General features: G+C 29.8%; 1 protein-coding gene and 1 long non-coding RNA gene across 2 annotated transcripts in view; both read left to right on the top strand.

Annotated features, from left to right (window-relative positions):
- rho-5 (rhomboid-5) overlaps positions 1–22,201 on the top strand; it is a 307,960-nt gene that overhangs the window by 136,141 nt on the left and 149,618 nt on the right. The window lies entirely within an intron of this gene.
- On the top strand, positions 877–21,704 carry LOC147656531 (uncharacterized). The gene is made up of 3 exons (XR_015294256.1): positions 877–1,122; positions 2,143–2,272; positions 21,661–21,704. It is a non-coding gene; the product is annotated as an uncharacterized LOC147656531 (long non-coding RNA).

The following is a 22,201-nucleotide window of genomic DNA, read 5'->3' as shown; positions in this document are numbered from 1 at the left end:
TTTGATTTTTGAAATAAATTTTCTGTAATGATAATTAAATTTAAATAAAATATAAATGTTTAAATTAATATATTTTTTATTTGAATATATTTTTATATTAATTATAATATTTTTTATTAATAAAAGTGAAAACTGAAAATATTATATATAGTAAAGAAAACTATCATAGAAAATGATCATTTTTTACGGGCACTATGTTTACTTTCACCTGCGAGATTGCGTAAGGTAGGGTCTCCCTCCTTCTCTGATCGGTATTCATTTCTTTTCTTCGTTCCGATCATGGAATTCTGAACAAGCTATTCTTGTTACACCGGTGATCGTCACGATTGTCAATGCCCTCGATATTTGTTTTTTTTCTATTCTATCGTCAATGCCGCTATACTATAGTAAAATTATACAGTATATTTTGAACAAAATTAGAATTCTAAAATCTATTTTCATCGTTCATTATTTTATTCAAACTTTGAACAAATTTTTTTTCAATTTTTCTTCTATTATTTTCGTTTAATCATAATTGAAATGTAAAATAGTATATAAAGCAAAATAATAATATATGTATCAAGAAAGAATAAATAAATATAAATAACTAATTTTTAATTATATTTATATTTATTGACAAATATTTATAGAATAATGAATAATAATTTTATTCTTAAAGTAAAATTTTGAAACAACATTTTAAATTTTATAGGAAAGTGAATTTAAATGATTTAAAAGACAAACATAATCTAGATTAGAAAGAGCAAAGATCTTATTTTAACGATAAAAATTATTGTTGGAAAAGGTTATGTCTTAAGATCGATTCACAGTTGTCGTTAATACGAAGCATTATGTCGTGAAGAACACGTGTATTCGTCTACTGCGCATCTTATCCGCGCAGTTAGTCGCAAACCATGGTCAGTGACACAGCTTGTTGATCGTATAGTAAATTTTTCCAATTATTTCAGTAAATATTATGGATAATTAGTGATCTGTGTAACAAAGTTTTTCCGATGAAGTTCAAAGTTACGTTATTTTTTTGATGTGTATCGTTTCTACTAATAATAGTACATCAGAGAAGAAAATAAAATACGACGAGTGTTTCAAGCGAAAGAGGCTACATCTTGTGTCAAAATAGTGCAGGTAAACATATAAATCATCCTTTTTAATGCGAATTTGTATTTAATTATTAAATATCTACTGAATGTTCAGACATAATTGTAATATTTACATACATTATTCTTAAATTTTTAATTTATTATAATTTATACGTATAAATTATTTTATATATTTCAATATTATTCTGTATATTCAATTTTAATGCATGAAATTAAATTTATTATATTTGATAAAAAAATGGCGACAAAGGATATTTTATAAAAAGTTAAATAAGTATTTTATAAAAAAAAATAATATATAATAAAAAAACATCTTTTATTTTTCATAGTAATTTTGAAATGATTAATATATTCTTTTGTCTGAATATATAAATATATATAGTTTTTAATAATAAATAAGTAATATATTTGAAATCAATTAATAATAAATTAAAAATGATATATAATTACATATTTAAGAATATTATAGAACAAATAGAGTTACTTTATTTGTTGCAAAAAAATCGTTCTGTTATATCAAAAGATAAGATAAAAGAAATTTATCGCAAGATAACTTTTATGATCCTTATGAGATAATCGTAAGTCAAATTTTAAATCTGTATTATTGAATCACCTAGTATGCTCATCGATCAATTTTTTTTTTGATTAAAAATGATATTTGAAATTAAATAATTTGTAATAATTATTGAAGATTATAATACAATGAAATAAAAATTCTATTTGTAGAAGAAAAGTTTTACATTATTATTCCAAAAAATGAAATATATACATTCATTCAGAATAAGCATTTAAAATATATATTAATAACCTGACTAAAGATTTATCTTCGATATTTTCTCATAGAATATAATAACATATATTTATAGAAATATTGAAATATATATTTTTTCTCAATCAAAATTAAAATATACCAAGGAACAATATATGCGAATATTACAAGTTTAATTTATTATATATTGATTATTGATTATGAAAATATGTAGCATTGAAATGCTACAGAGTTTGTTATAAAAAAAATAAAATTACATAAAAATTTATAACATAGATTCCAAGATCTTGTAATTAGTTACAAGATTCAAAGTGGAAGTGAAGTTCTGACGAGTGTTCGATGAAACAAATTCTCTTCGACGATTCGAAGGTGTATTTCTAGTTTCTACCTGTTCGAGCAACAAAATGTGAGTAATAAAAATGATATCATTGTATAATTTTAACACGTCATACTATTGAAAATATTGCGTTTCATGTAAATCATCTAGACAAAGAAACAATTTTAATTCTCAAAAATCAATTTCTTTCATACATCAATTTTTTTTATGAAAGATGAAATTTTCTAATGATTATGTAAGATTGTATAATAAGAAATTTATATAATAAGAAAAATTGATAGCAATTTTTAATTCTAATTATATTATAATTTTATTATAATATACCATATTATTATATACCATATATATATATATATATATATATATATATATATATATCATAGAATTTTTTTATTTGAAATCTTTTCAAATTTATTAAAATAGTTTTTCAAAATAGTTAATAGAATAATTATTTTTTATCTAACACTAGTGCGATTTCAATGCTTTCAATGCTCTCTAATTTATACAATTGTACACATTAAGCCTAACAGCCATAACAATAATAACAATATTAACACATATGTGTCAAGAGGTTGCTATTAAAAGAAAATTTCCATTACATGTATAGAGAATAATTTTTCAATAATTATTACAAAATTAAATTTGCTATATAGTAAATTAAAAAAAATAAATTGCACAATAAATTGAATCTGTTGTATCATGTGAATCTTTTTCTAATTATATTATAATATTCATAACATGGATTCTTTTTTACTAAAGATGATCGTGATCAGACTTAAAATAATGTTTGCGGTTATATATACGAATAATTATACATATACGAACAATTATATCGTGCAGTGCATACTATAGTGGCCATTTCACAGAATTTAGCCAACAGTCTGCAAACTGCAGACATCCAGGAACTTTATCTATGGATACATGTCTGCAAACAATATCTGTGAGTCTGAACACAGTCCTATGTGTAGGGCGGATATTAACAAACGAAACTCGAAACGAATAATAATGCCAATTGGCATCGTCTATACGTACTAAAGCTCGATGCAGATAAGCAATGCGATTTTACACTGATGACATTGCGTCAATGAACGCGACAATACACAACTGCAACGAGTTTAATTCTATTTTAAGTACGAAACAGAATGTGATATGCAAAATCAACAATTTTTAGCATATTTAACATATGAATCTACATTGAAGAAATTTTAGGATAATAAATTTAAATTTCTATATTATTATAATAATAAGTATACTCTGAATACATTTGCATATAATGAGAAAATGCAATATATTGTATTACAGTGTGTTATGTTTGTGCTTATTTATTTATTTTTTTTATCAATGTTCAGAATTAGAATAATTGTTAATAAATATCGTTAGAAATCTTTGGTTAAATTTAGAGATTTATTAATAATATTCAGAACAAAATTAAGTTTGATATTAAATGAAATGTTCGTTCAAGTTTAATTATATTTGAATCTTATAAAAATATAAATTTTATAAATATCCGTAATTTATTCGCAATAACATGTTGCATAATTACTATAACACTGAATAAATATTTCTAAAAAAAAGTTTTAATAGCGAATGTATTATATAAACAGGAAAATATTTATTTATAATTTAATTAGCATATGATACAGAATTTAAATATAGAATTTCAAAAATATATTATATCTCTTTAAAATATTATCTTTTGTTCTTGTTATTTTCATATTTTTCGGTTTTATTTATTTACTTTATAATTTAAATAACTACTTATATACATGTGACTTTAAATCTAAATATTTTTTTATTAAAAGTAATAAAATCGGAAAAGTAAATTATTTAATGTATAAAACTTTCTACTTTCATACATAAACATTCGAAATTTAACTTTCTCTATTTATATTCTCGTATATTCTAAATAAATCTGACTTTTCTTATTACATATTCAGAGAAAAATGCAAATCTCAAAGCATTGCCAATGCAAAATCACATCAACATCATATCACTCGTCCACTTTTTAATCAATCGAAATCAAAAATATCATTGTATACCGAAAATTTGTTAATCTCGATCTTGCCACTCGATATTTCCTCTCTTTTAAAGCCTTGACAAATCCATTCAGTGGGCAAGTCCCGGATGCTTATACAATATTGGACAACTGTCGTACAAAATAGCAAGCGTTGCATCTGCGATCCAGCACATCTGACGGCAATGCGCATCGTCGAGGATGGTAATACATGCAGGTGTTGATCCCATTTCCGGCCGTGAAACGGTTAACGCCGCCATGAGTCACGTGCGTTTGATTTACTCTTCTGCTTGCACATATTCCCTCTCCTCTCTCTCTCTCTCTCTTGACCTTTAAATTTTCTCTGTCCCTTTCTCACGAATGTGCGCTTTCTCTCTCTTTCTCTTAACTATTGATATTCCTTTGTCCTCTGTTTATCTATCCATCTCTTTCTCTCTGCTGTCTTTTATCTCTCTTTGTCGTGGTTCTGTAGCTAGTTTGGAGAATTCCGTTAAATCATGTCAGTTCATATAGAGTCACGATACTTCCACGTATCGCTTCATCCTCGTCGGTGTTCTTGCATTTCCTGTCTGTGTGTTGTGATGTCGTTAATCGCATTATTTAATATGACAAGTAAATTCGAAGTTTAATAGAATTTAGTTTGCAATATATTTCTGCATTATATATTGGACGATGGAATTGATCGTTTATATTTTAATGAAGTTTACTGGTTTTATATTAGATTCGTGAGAAAAAAATATATATATATTAATGTCGCTGATAATTAGTGAATTAATTTTTATTGAATGAAATAATATTAAATTTATTTTTGAAATTGTGTTATAGATAAATATTTAAGAATTTAGGGAAAATATTTAAATGTTTAAGATAAAGTAATTGGAAGTTATTAATTGAAATAATATTTAGAGAAACGATTGTTTAAAATAATGTTTTAACTTTGATTATTTCAAATTCAAATAAGAATTCAGCTATACTTTTAAATATACCTTTTTCCAATCGACTATTACGAAGATTGTACAAGCCGCAGTGCAATTGCTACGACACATTAGTTTAATTTCCCAGCAATTAACCCTTGGGCTGACATAAGAAGACTATTAAACACACCGCCAGTCCCAAGGGTCTAAAAATTACCCAGCAAATTGCGTCCATGTTAAATTCTCCACTATATCCGCTATATAATTCGCGAATATCAAAAGCATCCTCTACCCTTAACTTATCTCAAAAGGTTTACTTTTTGAGATAGCTTATATCTTTTATGAATATATGTGCATATATGTTCCCTTGTATCAAAATATATATATAATATGTTTTACAATTTTAAGCGCGTTAGTTTGTCAAGCTTTACTTTTCTTTCTCCTTTATATCAGTTATCTAAGCCAGTTTTCTTTTTCATTCACGATAGAGAGAGAGAGATAGGGAAGGGAGGATAACGATGAGATCAAGTTCAATATGTATAAAGCCATTTAAATTGAGTTCCACATCCGTAAACTGAAGTAAAATACTCAAGTTGAGATATTTCAGGCTTTTTTACTTTATATAAAATCCATGATATTTATCATGGAATATAATATTATTTTGTATAATCATTTATTTCAACGAGCATGATTTCTTTTAAATATATTTTCAAATAATAATCATTTTATTGATGTTTGATATGATATTGCTTTCTCAGTCAATTGTTGAACAAATTTTAATTATTAATTTATTTTTTCCCAATTGAAAATCTTAAGACAATCTTATTGTGTTTAATTCTTAAAGAATTTTTCAAATTTTTGATACGCGATTTTTAAAATTTGTCAAAAAGTTTAAGAAACGTGTTCAGTGAAAAGTTCAAAATTAAGAAATAAGGTACTTTTATTTCTCATTATTAAGTAAAAAAATATATATATATTTTGTTTTTAAACAATCAATTACTTAAAACTCTATATACTCTATAGATTTCCTTCTATTAATAAATATATTGCATAGTGATCAAGTTTTTCGTGATATATTTATTATTGTGTCTTTTTTGTAAAACATTTATATCAAGGATGTAATATTTATTAAAAATACATTTAATAGATATTTTGAAAGCAACTTTCTATTTATTTTCATTGTTACTTGAGATTATTTTAACACGTTGCCTACAATCAAATTTCGATTAATACGAAAAATATCGTCATACTTATAATACAAAAATGAAAAATGAAGTATACAAAAATAAATTCGTTATCGCAAAAACTTTGAAAATGATTATTATTAATCGATACAAATATCGTATAATTCAACCAGTATATTCGAATCTACTTACCCGCGATACACTCAAACCCATCACTACTGGTTTATTCATATCCCAAGAGATTGAGATATTCTCTTGGCGGCAAACTGGTGTTAAGTTATTTCAACTGTACAAAGCGAAACTGATTTCGAAATTAAACGTACCTATGGGCAAGAAAGGTCGTCGAGGGTGGGAATTGCGTTTTCACGAATGAACGCGGAATGGAAAACCGAGTGCGGTGTGAACGACTGGCCTGGGAATTAGGCGTATAGATGCAGCTGCCTCCTTTCAAAGTGGCTGTTGTTAACTTCGACGAGCGAGTATTTGTAGTTCTCGTCACTGGCAACTTGAAGGGTTTCATTGTTTTTTAATGCGCCAAAGAGGCGGAGGAGAGGATTTCGTGTCTACTCGAGAATTCCCTTTTTAGAGGGAAATTTCTAAGTTTCCGCGATATCGTGCCAATTGTCGAGTTATTTGTCATTGTTCCAACCATATTCTTGATGGCTTGAATAAGGTATTACTTTGCATTATAACGGATTATTCCATGGAATGTCTCGAGTATTAATTGTTATTGATGTTCAGTTTTTGAAGAGTCAAAAGCGAGTATACATTTTAAAGACATTTATCTATTTGATGAATTTTAGTTTTACGTTGCGTACATTGAAAATTGATAATTATCATAAATAAATATTAATTTTGTAAGATGTATATTCAGATTGTACATGGATACATAAAGTATTGTAGGATGAGTTGCAGATAGTTTTATTTTGATTTATTTTTTTGAAAATTAATATAAAATTTTTCAGACTACTATTTTAAATTGTAGATGAAGATTTAAAAAATATTATTTCATATTATTTCAAAAATATTTCCAACATATATTTTGTATAATAATTATACAATAATATATAAAATTATATATAAAATTTATTTATCGTTCTTATGTTCTTCTTCTTTATTTTTTATTTGTACATTAAATTCATACTCGTACAAAAAAGAAAGATTTCTTTTTAAAACGAACAAAATTCATTTCATTATGAGATTCACTAATTATAAATAAAATATGCCTTATTTATCATAGATCTCATAAAAATCTTAAATTTCGATTTTCGATCCAATTCCAAGAAATTTGAAAAATACATTCTTCAAAGTGAAATCTGTTTTAAAATTTTTCCCCAAAAGCTTATAAACGACTCAAAATACGCAACCGGATATATGTTTTTAAGTTTTCCTGCTGCATCACAATTACAGCATATTTAGTTGATTTCTTTCTTCGTCTTGATGATCGTTTAACGAGGCAAGTTTTAACAGACAGATCGATATTGTCAAGCTTTGCTATTGGCGGGGTCGCCACTTCGTTATTTATTCTTCTGATTTGAATAAAGCCACCGGAAATGTCTTCGTGCCATCCTCGCAAACACTTCGACTTTACAGTTGGTACGCGATACTTTCATATAATCCTCGCTGTAGAATTCTCGAAACTTTCTCGTTATCGATTCCAAGATTTTATCCATACTTGAAACTCTAGGTGGTTGTTAAGATCTGAAAGCAGAATTCTGAATCGAAATTTTCGTTGGCTCATGTAAAAAAAATGGCTCAATGATAAAATTTAGGAAGTTTGAAAAAAATTATATGCAATTATTCATTAAAATTAATCGATTAAAAAAGATATATTAGAATCGGATATATATGAAATATCTTGGATTAAAGAAGAAATTATTTTTAACATTTTGATAAAAAAGTTTATTTCTAATTTTTCAGAAGATCTGTAAAGTTAAAATTTTGAAAGTTTCCAAACATATTTTTTTAATTCATTCCTTTATTATCATAGAATTTTTTTCTTACAAATTTTATATTACAAATTTATTTTAAGATATTTCAAAATTAATATACAGAATGATTATATCCTCAATATAAATATAAAAATACTTCCAGAATGATTTATTTTAAATCTAGTTCCTTTATCCAAAATTGAATAAGAAATATTATATTCCCTGAAAATAAAAGTTAAATTATTCAATAAAAATCTATCGAACCAAACCAAAAATAATAATTTTCAAACGATTGAAAAAATTTTTTCTACCAATTCTACACTTTATAAGATTTTCATTCATTCGAAATCGTGAGACGACAAAAGAAAAATCTTGTTTCTTCTACATCTTCTAATACGATACTCGTATACTTCTTTTTCTCGTTATACAAACCTTCTTATCACCCACAAGTCTTTCAAAATTATCCGAATAACCTTTAAACGCTAGACGCACACCACCGCCGTTGTTGAAAAATTCAGCGCGAGGGGGGACGAGATCGAGGAGCAGTGTAAATAAGTAATGCAAAGTGTGAGCAAAGTAAAAAGGATCACCACGGTCACGAAACCGCGGGGGGAATTACATTTTCCCCTTGGCCGTTCGTCACAACGAAACTCGTCTCGATTTTCCAGCCAGGGAAATTCGTTGCACCTCCTCTTCTCCACCCGCGTCCGCTCCGTTTTAAAAAACGGAATTATTCAAGAAAAATTTGCGGGCGTCGTCGTCGTCGTGGCCGCTGCGGAAGATTGTTATCGCTGAAAGCCGCGGCCACGTTTTATACATATTTACCACGCTAATTACACAGCGGAGAGACGGGATCCGCATTACGACGCATGAAAGATACACGAGAAGGGGGGAGAGAGTTGAAAGAGGATTTACATTATACCCCCGTTAATTTCCATCGTGAAAAAGGACAGTGAGTATTCACGGAAGGCTGGGGGGGTGATTACCAAGCTGAAAGAGGGAGAAAAGGAAAGAAGGATGGAAAAAATATATTCCTTCTATAAGGAAGATGTAAGGGAACGAGCCTCGAAATTATACAACGGTTTTTCATCCTTTTACAAAGCGAGACTGAGTTGGGGGGAGGTTGAAAGAGTTCTCGATACGATCGAGAGACACGTATGAAATATTCATGGGGCTGCACGAGTTCACCCCTTTGGTTATAGTGAATCGAAGGTGGAACGGCAGGGGATATCGGTCGGTGTTTCACCCCCCATGGAAAGTCTTGTTTTCGAGAGGGGATGCAAATTGTGGACTCGGCTCGTTCGAAGCGACGCGCTCGTTCGAAATCGAATTTCAGATAAATTTCTGGGGAAACTCGAGGGGACTGGTTTGCAAATAAATCATAGCATGAAGCGGGGCTGGATGGAAATAAAATTTCGCGCTTGTTAGCAATTTGGAACGTTGGTAGCAATGAATCGAATAATGGAGGAGGATTGGACGAACGTTAGTGTGAGAAGGGTAATAAATAAATATTGTTTTTGTTTTACAGTTCGACAGTTTCGATAGTTGGTTTTTGCTTACAATTTTAATTCGTGAAGATTTTCAATTTTGCGCAGTTAAATTATGCTTGGAAGAATCTGCAATCCTTTTATTCTTCTTGATAATATATATTTGTGTTATGTTAATTTGGAAAATTCATGTAATAATGAAGAGAATATTTAATGGTTATATTTCTTCAAATTGTTTAATTTATTAATTATTTATTTTTTATAGTATATAAATTGGTATATAAAATATAATATATAGTACGTAAATTGATCTGATTTTATCAGATAGAACAAAACTCTAAATTGGTAAGATACTGTTACTTAAGTTATTAAATGTGTTAATTAATGATATAAATTAATGATATAAATACCTATAAAATTGACCAGTATATGATAATATATTTAATTCTAATTTATCTAGATATATATAAATATATATTTTATAGAAAACAATATTGATTACTAGTCTATCAATTTTATAAAGACGTGATAGGTAAATACTTTTTTATTAACAATTATAATTTCCATACTATTACTATTATATATAATTATAACTTCCATACTCATTTTATTATCAAATATTATAATGAAGATACAGATATGTTGAAAGAAAAGTGAAAAACGATACAGCCTGTAATTAAAATATTCTATTTAACATTTTAAATTACTATTGTAAATAGATAACAGTGTAATTTATATCCTAAAATTTATATAAAAAAAAATAAACAACAAAATTTTATTGTTGTTAAATATTCATTTAGGAAATAAATTTTAAAATATAAATTAAATATAATATAATATAATAAATAGTAACTCGAATAATTGGAAAAAGTATATTTCAACTGAAAGCGCATTTTTATGCTTGTAATAAAAACGAAAAAAAGATACACTGTTAATGTCCAACAGTTTACAGTTCATTCATTTACGATTTATTTATTTTTATTCATACTCATTAATTTTTATCACTTATTTGTCTCGGTATTCGTTGATTCGTTAATGTAATTGAAAAGTTAGATTTCTTGGTTGGTTTGATGAGGATGTAGAATGGTATTGCAACGCATTAGTGCGTGCAGAGATATCGTTTGCAAAGAAAAACGCACGATGCGAGGACAAATTTTTATTGAGGAGAGATTATCTTGATATAGTGGATTAATATTTTTTCGCATCTGCCTGTACGAAATTCGACCTCGTAGTTACGAGCTAACTTTACATCGAGTGAATTGTGGGATTTTTTTTGCGAATTTGGGAATTTTTTCACATGAATTTTCGAAATTTTGTAAACGTATGAAACATTTAAAAATAGAGGAATTTAAATTCAGAAAAAGAGATATTTGTTAATTAAAGATGTAATTGATTGATATATATGAAATTTTATTTTTTTCAGAATCATTTTTTTTTTAAAATAATAGACTAATATATTCGTTAAATTTTGTTCTATTGTAAATTATTATCAATCACTTGTTTTAAAAAAAGAATGAATTTATTATAAATTTAAAGATTAAGAAAATATTTGAGCATTATTTTGATTTGTATAATTTTTTTTTTTTACGTGCTTAAATTTGGAAAATATATTATATATTTTCAAAAATATTAAAATATTTCGAAGAGAACTAGATAATTTGTATAAAATCAATAAATTGATAAATCAATTGATAAATTCTAAATAAATATTTGAAAATTTTTTTCAATTCTAAAACCAACGATATATTCGTTATATATGAAAATAATATACAGTATTGAAAGTTTATTTAAAAAAAAATCATTTTATGACTATTGAAAACATTTTTCACTTTTCGATCTTTTTCACCCATGTTTGAAATTTTGATAGTGCATTGAAATTGAAGTATTAATACAAATTGCAATACAATACATTAATATGCATAGTTCTATCAAAAACCATAACGAATCTTTGGCATTCGTTCATTTATCACGAAATACGGCTTCTATTCGAAGAATTTCTCATTGAAATGTAGAAAACATTGATGGAGGGAAGGAAGGAAGAGAAATCTCTGCGCATGGAAATTAAGACATGTTTGTGCATGTTCATGACAGACCATACGAGCATTTCACGAGCAAACATGCTTGATACGCGATTTCTAAAGCCACCTGTGGGAACGTTCTTCGTGGATGATGAGTAAACTTCGCGTTTCATGTTGGGAAGAAATGTATAGACGATGAAAAAAAAAAAAAGGACAAGTTGTCAATGATATTATATAATTCCTCGTTTATTTATTTCCATATTTACGTGAAAATTGACAATTTCATTATTCTATGCTCTTCATTTTTTTTTTTAAGATACTATAAAATTTCTTATTAATATCGTGACAAATTGTCAACGAGCATGTTCGAATTATATTCGAATATTAAGATTATTTAGTTTTAGATTGAAGTGAATTATATTGAAATAATCACAATGTTATAATTTTAAATTTTGTTCATGAAATAGAAATTCAATATTATTTGATTATTATTTATCGTTTTCGTCGAAATTGTATAAATATTTGAAATTCATAGATATTTAATAATACTCATCCAAAACGTAAATTTATTTTTTTTTTACTGAGATATATCTATAATACAATTTTAAAATTGATAAGGAAAGAATTCGGAAAATAAAAAAATAACCAAATTATATATATATATATAAATACCATATCATACAATGATTTTCGTGTTAACAAACCTTATAAACATTCATCATATTTAACCAATGCATAGAACACACCCCCCGTAAAATTAATTCGATATCTCAAATTCAATAAGACAAAAAATTTCAAAACGTCGTAGATAAACAATAATATATTCCTCCTCAATCCGCAAAAGCTAAGCTTTCCAAGGCACGCAAGAAAAGACACGAATAACATACAAGAATAAACACAAGCATGACATTAGATTATCGCGGTAGATAAACAATAATATTTCTCCCCTGCAGATCTGCAAAAGAAAGTTGAACTCGCAAGAAAATACTCGAATCCCTCGAGCGACGAATACCGACGAAAGGTACATCGATATTTTCAAAAAAAACATACTCTATTTCATCAGCCTAGACACATTATTCTCCCCGACTAACCAAGAGGGAACCTCTCCATCTTCGTCCATCCTTCCGCGTTGCAGAACAAAGCGGGGCAAATTGTGGAGGTCATAAGGGAGACGGAAAGCGAGGTAACGTTAATTAATTATTCTCGACGAGGGAAAAATACAGTTTCGCCTCGGATAAACCCTCCCCCCATAAGCGAGAGGGCGGAATTGCGACGGTGACCCCGAATAAACGTGGATTGGGGCGAGACAATGAACGTGTCTGACGATAATCTCGGAGGGAACGAGCCTGGGATTTCTTGGTGAAAAGAAAAAAATGCATGCTTTGTTGCATGCACCACTGCAGAGACCAGCTGACGCATGTAATTACTCGTGCAACCGAAGCACTGCGCGCCCTAAACGTTTTCCACGTTTGTGAGACGGATTGCGATGAAGTAGCGATGGAATCTCAAGTCTAAAGTCTGGTCGAGTTGTTTGAATATATCTTCGAAATTATCGATACTTAGGTTAGGTTAGGTGAGGTTAGGTTAGGTTGGTAAGAAGTTGGAGGGAGAGTTTGTGCAATTTTTATTCACGTTTTTAAGAAACGTAATGGGAAACTCGTTATCTCCAAAATCATAAGTTTCAGAAAGAAATTTCTGAAATAGACTCGTTCAAATTCATCCCAAATTTTCCCTTCTTCGTTCCATTCACAAACAGAGTGTCTGACCGCCTGAGAGCAAGATTTAGCTTTAGTTTTTCGTCGTCAAATCAAATCCATCGTATTTCCAAATTCCTGCACGTAGGTAAACGCAGGCGAAGAGCATTTTGTCGCGATGGGGTGGTAAAGTAAATCGATAATGCAGGGTCGACTCGTGTGCCGGGACTCGTGGCATACCTGCATCCATTCCCTCCAGTTTCTGACTCACTTTCCTCGATCCTCCACCACGGTTAAAAAGCGTCGCGAGCGCTGCTATTCACGGATTCCATAGACGTTGGAAACATTCTTCTCGTGGAGAATGGTCGTTGAAGTATTAAAACGAAAAAATGAGGGAGGAGGAGGAGGAGGGGGGTGGATAAGACGAGCGATCTTTTCATAGGCTCCTTTGACTTCTCTCTTCGTTGCGTCTCAAAGGATTCGCGGAAGACGGATAAATGTGTGCAGGGATGGAATAGTATAGGGGGATGAAACATTGAGATTTCTTGTTGTCCAATCTGGTGTTTCAGAAATTGCCCATTTTCTGCTTTGCTTGATATTTATAAGTACAATGTGGTTTATGGAATAAAGCAATTGGGTCTCGAGACATTGTTCTCGTTAAGATGAAGAAAGGGTAGTAGATCTCTCGGGGCCCATACGTTATATTGATACGCATAATTTCGAAAGTTTACCACGTGGTTTATATTATATACAGGGGCGATATCTGTAATTTGTGAATAGAAGCGAGGTTTGGAATTATTCTTATTCTATTTTTCGTGAAAAATATATTCCATGTTTTTTTTTTTTTTTTTTACATTTATAATAATCTTTTATCTTTTAGCAATTCATTCTTCGATATCTTGTAGGGAATTTGCTAATTTCACTTGTGTTTGAAAAACTTCGAAACTTGATTTATTCGAAAACGAAGCCTTTTCGTTTTATTTCGAGCCGTAGAATCTTCCTGACCTCATTTGTACCATGAATTTCGAATCATTCAGTGAAACTTCGTCCATTTCTATATTCGTTGAATCCAATATTCATCGCATTTTTTTCGACAAGAAAATGTTTCGATATATTCGTCTAAAAATCCAATATTCGTCACCAAGTTTTTTTTACCGCGTGATTCACTTTCTGCCATCGCGATTTTTCAATAAAGGTTAAATTTCTGCGTAAAAGTTTATTTATTCGCGAGAACGCGATTATTCTTTTTCTTTTGTTATTTATTTATTTTTTGTTTTCGTTAATTTTTATTGGAAAAATTGATTTTATTTATATTCGTTATACAATTCGATATTCTTCTGTTTTTCAGGGATGGATTAATGATTAATATAGAGGTTTCGTTGTATTTTTGTTTTATTTGAAAAAAATATAAAAGATATTAATTAAAAGTTATTAGTACAAATTTAAATATTGATTTTATTTTTTATTAAATACGTGTATAATATGCAATTTTTCAATTTATAAGAAATAAAATAAAAATACTTAATTATGAAAAATATTAAATCGCTGGTAATTGAAAGATAATTGATATTTTATATCATTTTTGTATAATTCGTCAAAACGAAAATTATATAATATTATTTCATACAAGAGATTAAAATTATTAATATTACATTCGATCTATTTAATTTATGGTCCATCCAAGAAATATATTAATTCACGTATGCGTTCTATAAAATCATTTTACTAAATGTATTTATTAATATTATTAATCATTTTTATAAATGTTAAAAAGTATTTCAATTTAAAAGATATTCACATGTTGGACAAATAATATTCTTTGAACTCTTCAAAATCTATAATAAATAAGTCATATTAAAAACACTATAACGAAGAGAAAAGAAAAATATTATTTTCATTTAAGAAAATATACATAATAGTATCGATATTATCGACCTAATATTTATTTCCTTGACTTTTCCTTCAATTCTTCGCGATGATTTTTCTTCCTCGTTCGATCAGATCGAAGATTACATTTCGAACGAAACAAATCCATCGTCATACACGTCATAACGAAGAGTTTCGTGATTGCGGTTCGATCGATACGCTGCATTGTCTCATGGCTGAATTATTTACTGTGAACCTTTCCGTCCGCCAGCCAACCATTCGAGACTTTTCGGCCACTTTGTTCCGGAATATCGACAGAAAGTGGACAATAGAGATGGCCGGTTTCGCGTATTTTTGATCGAACGCAAAGATGTTTCATTTCTTAATTGGCGTTTAATGATGTATCGAGGATGTGTGATGGCCGTTCGTTTCATGTGATTTTTACAAATTGCCATCGACCAGTTTTACAATTATTGTGTCATTTCAAATAAAATTAGATACTCGATATTTAATTTTTAAATATCTCATATTTATACTCGAAAAAAACATTTTTCTTTAGTTGTCGAAAAGTTTGAAATAAAATATGCATCGTAATTTCATCATTTTTAAGTTTATTACTTAAAAATGCTTAGAAATGAAAAAAAGTGATATTTGCGAAATTTTTTTCCCCTCAGTTTTTACAACCGATAAAATGTTCATGCTTATATTTGTTAAATCTTTCTTACTCAAAAATTTCGATGAAACGAATCTTCATATCCTAAAGATTTTTTAAAAAATATATAAATAATATTTCTCATGTCCTTATAACTTGTTACCAAATTTAACATTTGATATTTATACAATTTTCATAACATGTTTTATAATACAAAACCATTTTTATTCCCCGACTTCTCGATAAAGTGCAAATATATTCACGATACTCGTTACTTTCAAATCGGATCTCTCAAGAAGAGTACGAGAAAGAGAGAGAAATCCTTCGAGGATATACTTGGCCTATCGATTAGTCTCTCCATTTTTGCCTCGCAAATTCGGCTAGATTTAAAAAAGAAAATCGCTATTATTCATGCGGCGGTTGCGCCATTATCTTTGGACATCTTAAGTGCTCGTCAAATCCACGCTTATTGATTTTACCTTTTAAAAGAGGTGGCCATGTTGAAGGAAAGATGTACAGGGTGTCCCATACGATCTTGATTTTCTCATGATTCCAACATTGTTTTCTCGAATTATTGTAATGTATTTTTCATCGATAGATCTGCTTATTAGAAATTCTCTTAGATCAACAATAATTATTTCCAAGCACGGATTTTAATATTTCCTCATATTTCCATATTCTTCTTCCAACATCTTCAACTTCTCTCGTCTGACAAAGGTGAATTTGTATAATAATACCGGAGAGAAAAATACGTGAAACTCAGCAAGAGACACCCTGTACATGCACAGCTAGAGGGGGGAAAGGTTGAGGGGGATCAAAAGAGGGTGGCGGATGGCTCGAGAGGAGGAACGAGAGCGGAAAACGACGATGAGCTCTAATTGGATTAAAATTTCATCGACGAAAGGGGGACGACACTCGATGCACAGTTTTCTCACCACTTTTCGGTTCGGTTTAGAGGCCGACTTTCACGTTGGATTACGAAATAACAGACGGTGGAGTGGCGCTGCTGCAAGTGTGTCACACCTCTCCCCTCACACGTACACAGAATCCGTGGCTACGAGGAAAAAGTTAATGGCTTCGAAACGGGAGCAACATTGCCCGACGCAACGACGTGGCCGGCCTCTAATTTTTCGCTGAATTGGACAATCTGTTTAGGACTTCTCTTTCCAAAAGCTCGATCGACCGAGAAACGTAATGAGGTTGTACTCCGAGTATCCGTGAAAACACGGAGTCTCGCGAAAGTGAACGTGCAAACGGCGGATGAAAATTGTTTGAAGGGGCGAGGAAAGTTGTTTGAAAGTGATCTAAGAATTGTGCAGGTTAGTTTGTTGGTAAACTTTTTAGGATCTTGGATCTATTAAAATTTTTTACAAACGTTCAACTTGATTTTTCGGATCGTTGAGGCTTCGAAGCGAAACTCTTGAAATTATTTTCGAAAGATAAAGTCGAAAGATTGAAAGGAATTTTTTTCTCAAATATAGATTAAAAGTTATATTTTTTAAAACAAACGTGAAGTAATTGTTGAATGTAAATAGTTATATTTTAATATGATATTTAAAATTTCATTTACTTACTATGTGGATCAATAATCTTTTTGAAAAATTATTGAAAATATTATCAAGTGAAACTATATAATTTATTATATATATTGTCATTGTAGATAATGCTGTGAAATATATAAATATATAAATATATAAATGTCCAAAGTGTTGCGATTATTTCACAATTTGATTACAATTTTTAAAATATATTTCTTAATTTAATTGTTTTTAAAATTCATTCTAAAACATCTCTCCCCTTTTCTCTTCATCACTTCCTTTCCAATATCTCTTTCAAGATTTACAAAACTCTACTCTGAAATTCACTTCCCTTCGTTTCAAAACTCTGTCTTGAAAATTAATTCATTCAAATTGACTATCCCCACCCCGAAAATTTCCAAATGTTCCGTTTTCATTAAGTCTCTAACAGTCTGTATCCTAAGATTCACAAAACTACGAAGCTAAATTAAATTTCTTTCTCTCTATTAGAAAAAATTTTCATCATCTCCATCTTAAGGTTTACACCATTATGAAAATTTCTTTTCTCCATTACAAAATTCACAATTAATCCATTCATTCTAATCTACCCTGAAAATTTCTAAATTTTCATCGAGTCTCCAACGTCCTTCGTTTGCCAAAATTTGCAAAATGTTAAATTTTTCAATTACATCTCTAATGTCTTCCAAGATGTACAAAACATTCTGTATTCAAAATTAATCATCTCGACCATCTCTCCATCGTGAAAATTTTCAAATTTCCAAATTATTATCGTTTAAGATTTCGACTACATACCAGGATAATCGAGGATAATCGTGGCTCCATAAAGCTCGAGAGTCGGCATTAGAATTCCCCTTAAAGGCGTCGTAAAGAGGGGAAATACCTCGTGGAACGCTTCACGAGGATTGTTAAATTGCATCTTTCGGACATTGCCACTCGTTTCACGGATCACAATGGACTTTTACCAGCCGTGGCACGTTTCGAGCCACCCTGTAGGCTTCTTTAAAGACGTTTCGACCAAGGCGTTTTACCGCGATCCGCAAGCAAACCGTGTTTCACTCGTGTTTTACGAGCGAAATAGAGCGAGGGTGCCGGGCGCCATTACGCTTTCCTCATCGGTTTCCTTTATGGATGCCGAATTCATGGCATCTTTTTTCGACGAAGAAAGATATATGGACCCGTAAAAATGATGTTTTTCCTCTTCTTCTTCATTTATTCCTTCGTAAAAGAAGTCCATCCCTCGGATCGAAACGAGATTTTACGAAGGTGTCTTCGATGTCTTCGACGCCACGTGTCCACGAATGATTCGCGATCAAAAATGAAGAAACAATCTCTGATCTGATCTCTTTTCTTTTTTTTTCAAAATTTTGTTTGAAATGCGTATACTTATTTTATTTTATTTCGTAAACTTTTAAGAAATTTTTTCGAAAATATCAATGGTTGTATCTTTATTTTGAAAGTGTTCTTAGAATTTTTATTAAATCGAGAAGAATTCTTGACGATATTGAAATTTTTATCGTATAATTCTTCAATGAATTAGAATTGAAATACGAAATCATTTGTGATTCTTATTATACAGGAATGGAAAATATAAAATGAAATTCCTTTGAAATTAAACGAGCAGCTATTGTTGTTTGAGTTTACGAAAAATGCCAACTTTTTTAAAAATTAACGAGGTCTATTCGTGAATGTGAACTGATTTTAATAAAACTTAGGTGTGATGTAATCGACAAGAAAAATATTAGCAACAAGATAGATATTTCTTTTTAAAACAGAGAAATAGAATAAATTAGAATAATTATTTGAATAATTGTTAATCGTTGTTATTAGAACTGGACTTAAACTTTCATTGTCCTCGATTATGCTCCAAGTTCAATAATTCGACGAAAAGAAAATCGTACTTCGATATTTTTTATAGATCATCGGGGCAAACGAGAAATTTTATTCTTTCAGTTTATAGTGGGTTCAATCGCGAAAAAATTTTTCTTCGCAGTTGATTGGATTTTTAAAAAATTCTCGAGAAGAAAAATATCTTTAATTTATTTTATTTTGCCACACGGTATAAAAGCATGATTCAAGAGTATAAAAATTACATACGAATAGAAATTTCATTTTCTCTATGTTGATGATTATACGATTCTTTTGTTACAAATAATATAATTGTTTAATGTACACCACAGTTTTTCGTAATTTTAATCGGTTCATCGGTGTGTCAATTTTAATTAAAACTGAACGAGAGATCGAGCGAGATGATTATTAAAAATTAATTACGCTAATTAACAACACGTTAAGTGTATTTTACGGTTGTTCTTAAATTATGCTTCTCTCCCCAAGAAAATGAAACGAAATTTCGCAGTGCATAAATTACCCTCTGCGTTTCGTTGCCAACGTTGGAAGCAATTTCCTTTCCGCACAAAAGAGAAATGGATGATTTCAATTTCGTAGTCGATAATGTATAGACAGGGGAACGGTATTACAGACCATTACTCTCTGTTCCTTCGAAAATCTCGGTACTCTGCTTGCAAGCTATACCGATCAGCAGAACGTTGGCTAAGAATGTTCTTTTCATGCTCTTTCTTTCACCATTTTCTTTTTTCTTTTTCCTCTTTCTTTTTTTTTCTTTTTTTTTTCCTTTCGTTTGCCCTTCTTTCCTCCTTCTTTCATGCTTTTCCGCACTTTCCACTCCTTCGAACTCCGTTTCAATGAATCGGTGGGGGATTGGCCGATGTGAAGACTTTGAAAGTGCAGAAACCATTTTTAGAAACTTTGGAAAAATTAACGCTAAAACTGTGAAACTTGTCAACATTTTCAAACGAGGGGGTAAAACAAATATGAGATATTTGTTTTATTATTTGCTGTTTCTTGTTTCGTATTTCGTCTCGAAATATGGTAGTTATCATAAATATCTTGGATGGATCTTAGAGAATCTTTGATTTCTTTTCTGAATAAAGGCAAAATTGGATTGGCAGAAATTTGGATAATGAGAGAAAGTGTAAAATTGTGTTTCATTAAGAAGTTGGAAGAGTTTTATTATACATAATGAAATAGATAGTATCGAATATTAAAATTTGAAGAACAATTTAAAACTTTTTATTGCACTTTCGATCATGATGGATTTGTAATTGGTGCAATAGACATTGAGAAATTATTTATTAACGAATTATTTATCGATTAATTAAAAATGAAGAAAAATATACCCTTTTTCAAGATACAAAAGAGTAAACATTGTTCTACATTCGTGTGGTATAAAATAATGAGGACAGCTTCGAAATTTGCAATAAATCAAATTTGTAAAATTTTCACCGAACGATGCAAAATATATTTTCACGTTACATTTTGTGTTACATGTTGTAACTCAAAACCGGTCAATAATAGAACTGCCATTCTCTTGCTACAAGTTTTTCGTGTGTTTTTGCGTACAGGAAAAATCGAACGAATAAAAATCGGATAGAGAATCGGGACATAGGATTTTACGACAGAACAATCGCTTTTGTTTACATTCGATATACAGGAGATAGAATTTTGCAGAAGTTTTTTCGTTGTTACCCATTTGTTGTTCAGCAATGCACGCTTAATACGTTAACTCTCTCGAGGCTAAAAGAGTGTTTTTTGTCGATTGCAAAGATTGAAACAGTTAATCAACGATCTGTGGAAAGTGAAAGTATAAATTTGCTTTGCAAGATTTCATAAATGATAGAATTTATAAAGAATTTGAGGGATCTGAGAAAAATTTGCCACAGATTCGACGATTCGATTATCTGAGAATTTTGAGAAACGATAAAATTTTAACAGGTTGATAAAAATTGTGGAAATTTGAATTTTAATAAAATTGAAAATTTGAAAAGTTGACAATTTCCAAACTTTAAAACTGGAAAAATGAAAATTTTCAAAATTTAATTTAAAAATTCGAAAGTCTCAAAATTTGAAAAACGTGATTATCCAATTCTATCAATTCTTGAATATTCATAAATCGTATAAAAATTCACTTACGATCTTTCAACGAACCCTTCACATTCTCCTTTCCACCTTTCAATCCAACTATGCCAGCGATTTCAATTAATCCTCGAGAATGTGAATCGAGCAAAAAAAAAAAAAAAACACAAGAGAAGATTGAATGGTCTGGGTCGGCTGGTTAATGGGCGACTTTGCTATTTTTTCACAGATCCTGCCGAATTTGCATAAACGTTTGAAGGGCCGCCCAGTTCTTGTTTGCTCGGTGGCCGTGCCTTAATTGAACAATCCGATCAATTAGGCCGTGATCTTTGCATCGCGAACACATCTGGAAACTTCTCTCGTGGATTAATTAGCGGAACACAGGGGATGAAGAACGATTTATAAAGAGAACTAATTAATACTAATTCCACTCGTTTTCACGCGCGAGCGTGAAAATTAATACCCTTTGAGTGGAAAAATAAACGATGATGTTAAAGCTCCTCGACTCGGCGCAACTTCACTTCACCTCGAAACTTTCGATTTGGAAAAATTTCTCGATTAATCGTTACTTTTCGAGTAACAGAGAAGAATTTTATTTGTTCGGTTTGTGATTTCAATCTTTGTGAAATCTCGAACGATTTAACGAATCACTTATGGAATTATTTAAGATTTTGAAAGGCGTTCAATTTGGGGGAAGGTTATTTTGAAAAAAGTGATATAAATTTTAATTTTTTTTTTGGTCGAAATATGTTTATATACTACTATTGGAA

The sequence above is a fragment of the Apis florea genome, unplaced genomic scaffold, assembly GCF_048593485.1.
Source record: "Apis florea isolate Af1SG1 unplaced genomic scaffold, ASM4859348v1 contig_3696_pilon, whole genome shotgun sequence".
NCBI lineage: Eukaryota > Metazoa > Arthropoda > Insecta > Hymenoptera > Apidae > Apis > Apis florea.
Note: the sequence above shows the minus strand (reverse complement) of the source record. Positions and strands in the feature narration are given on the sequence as shown.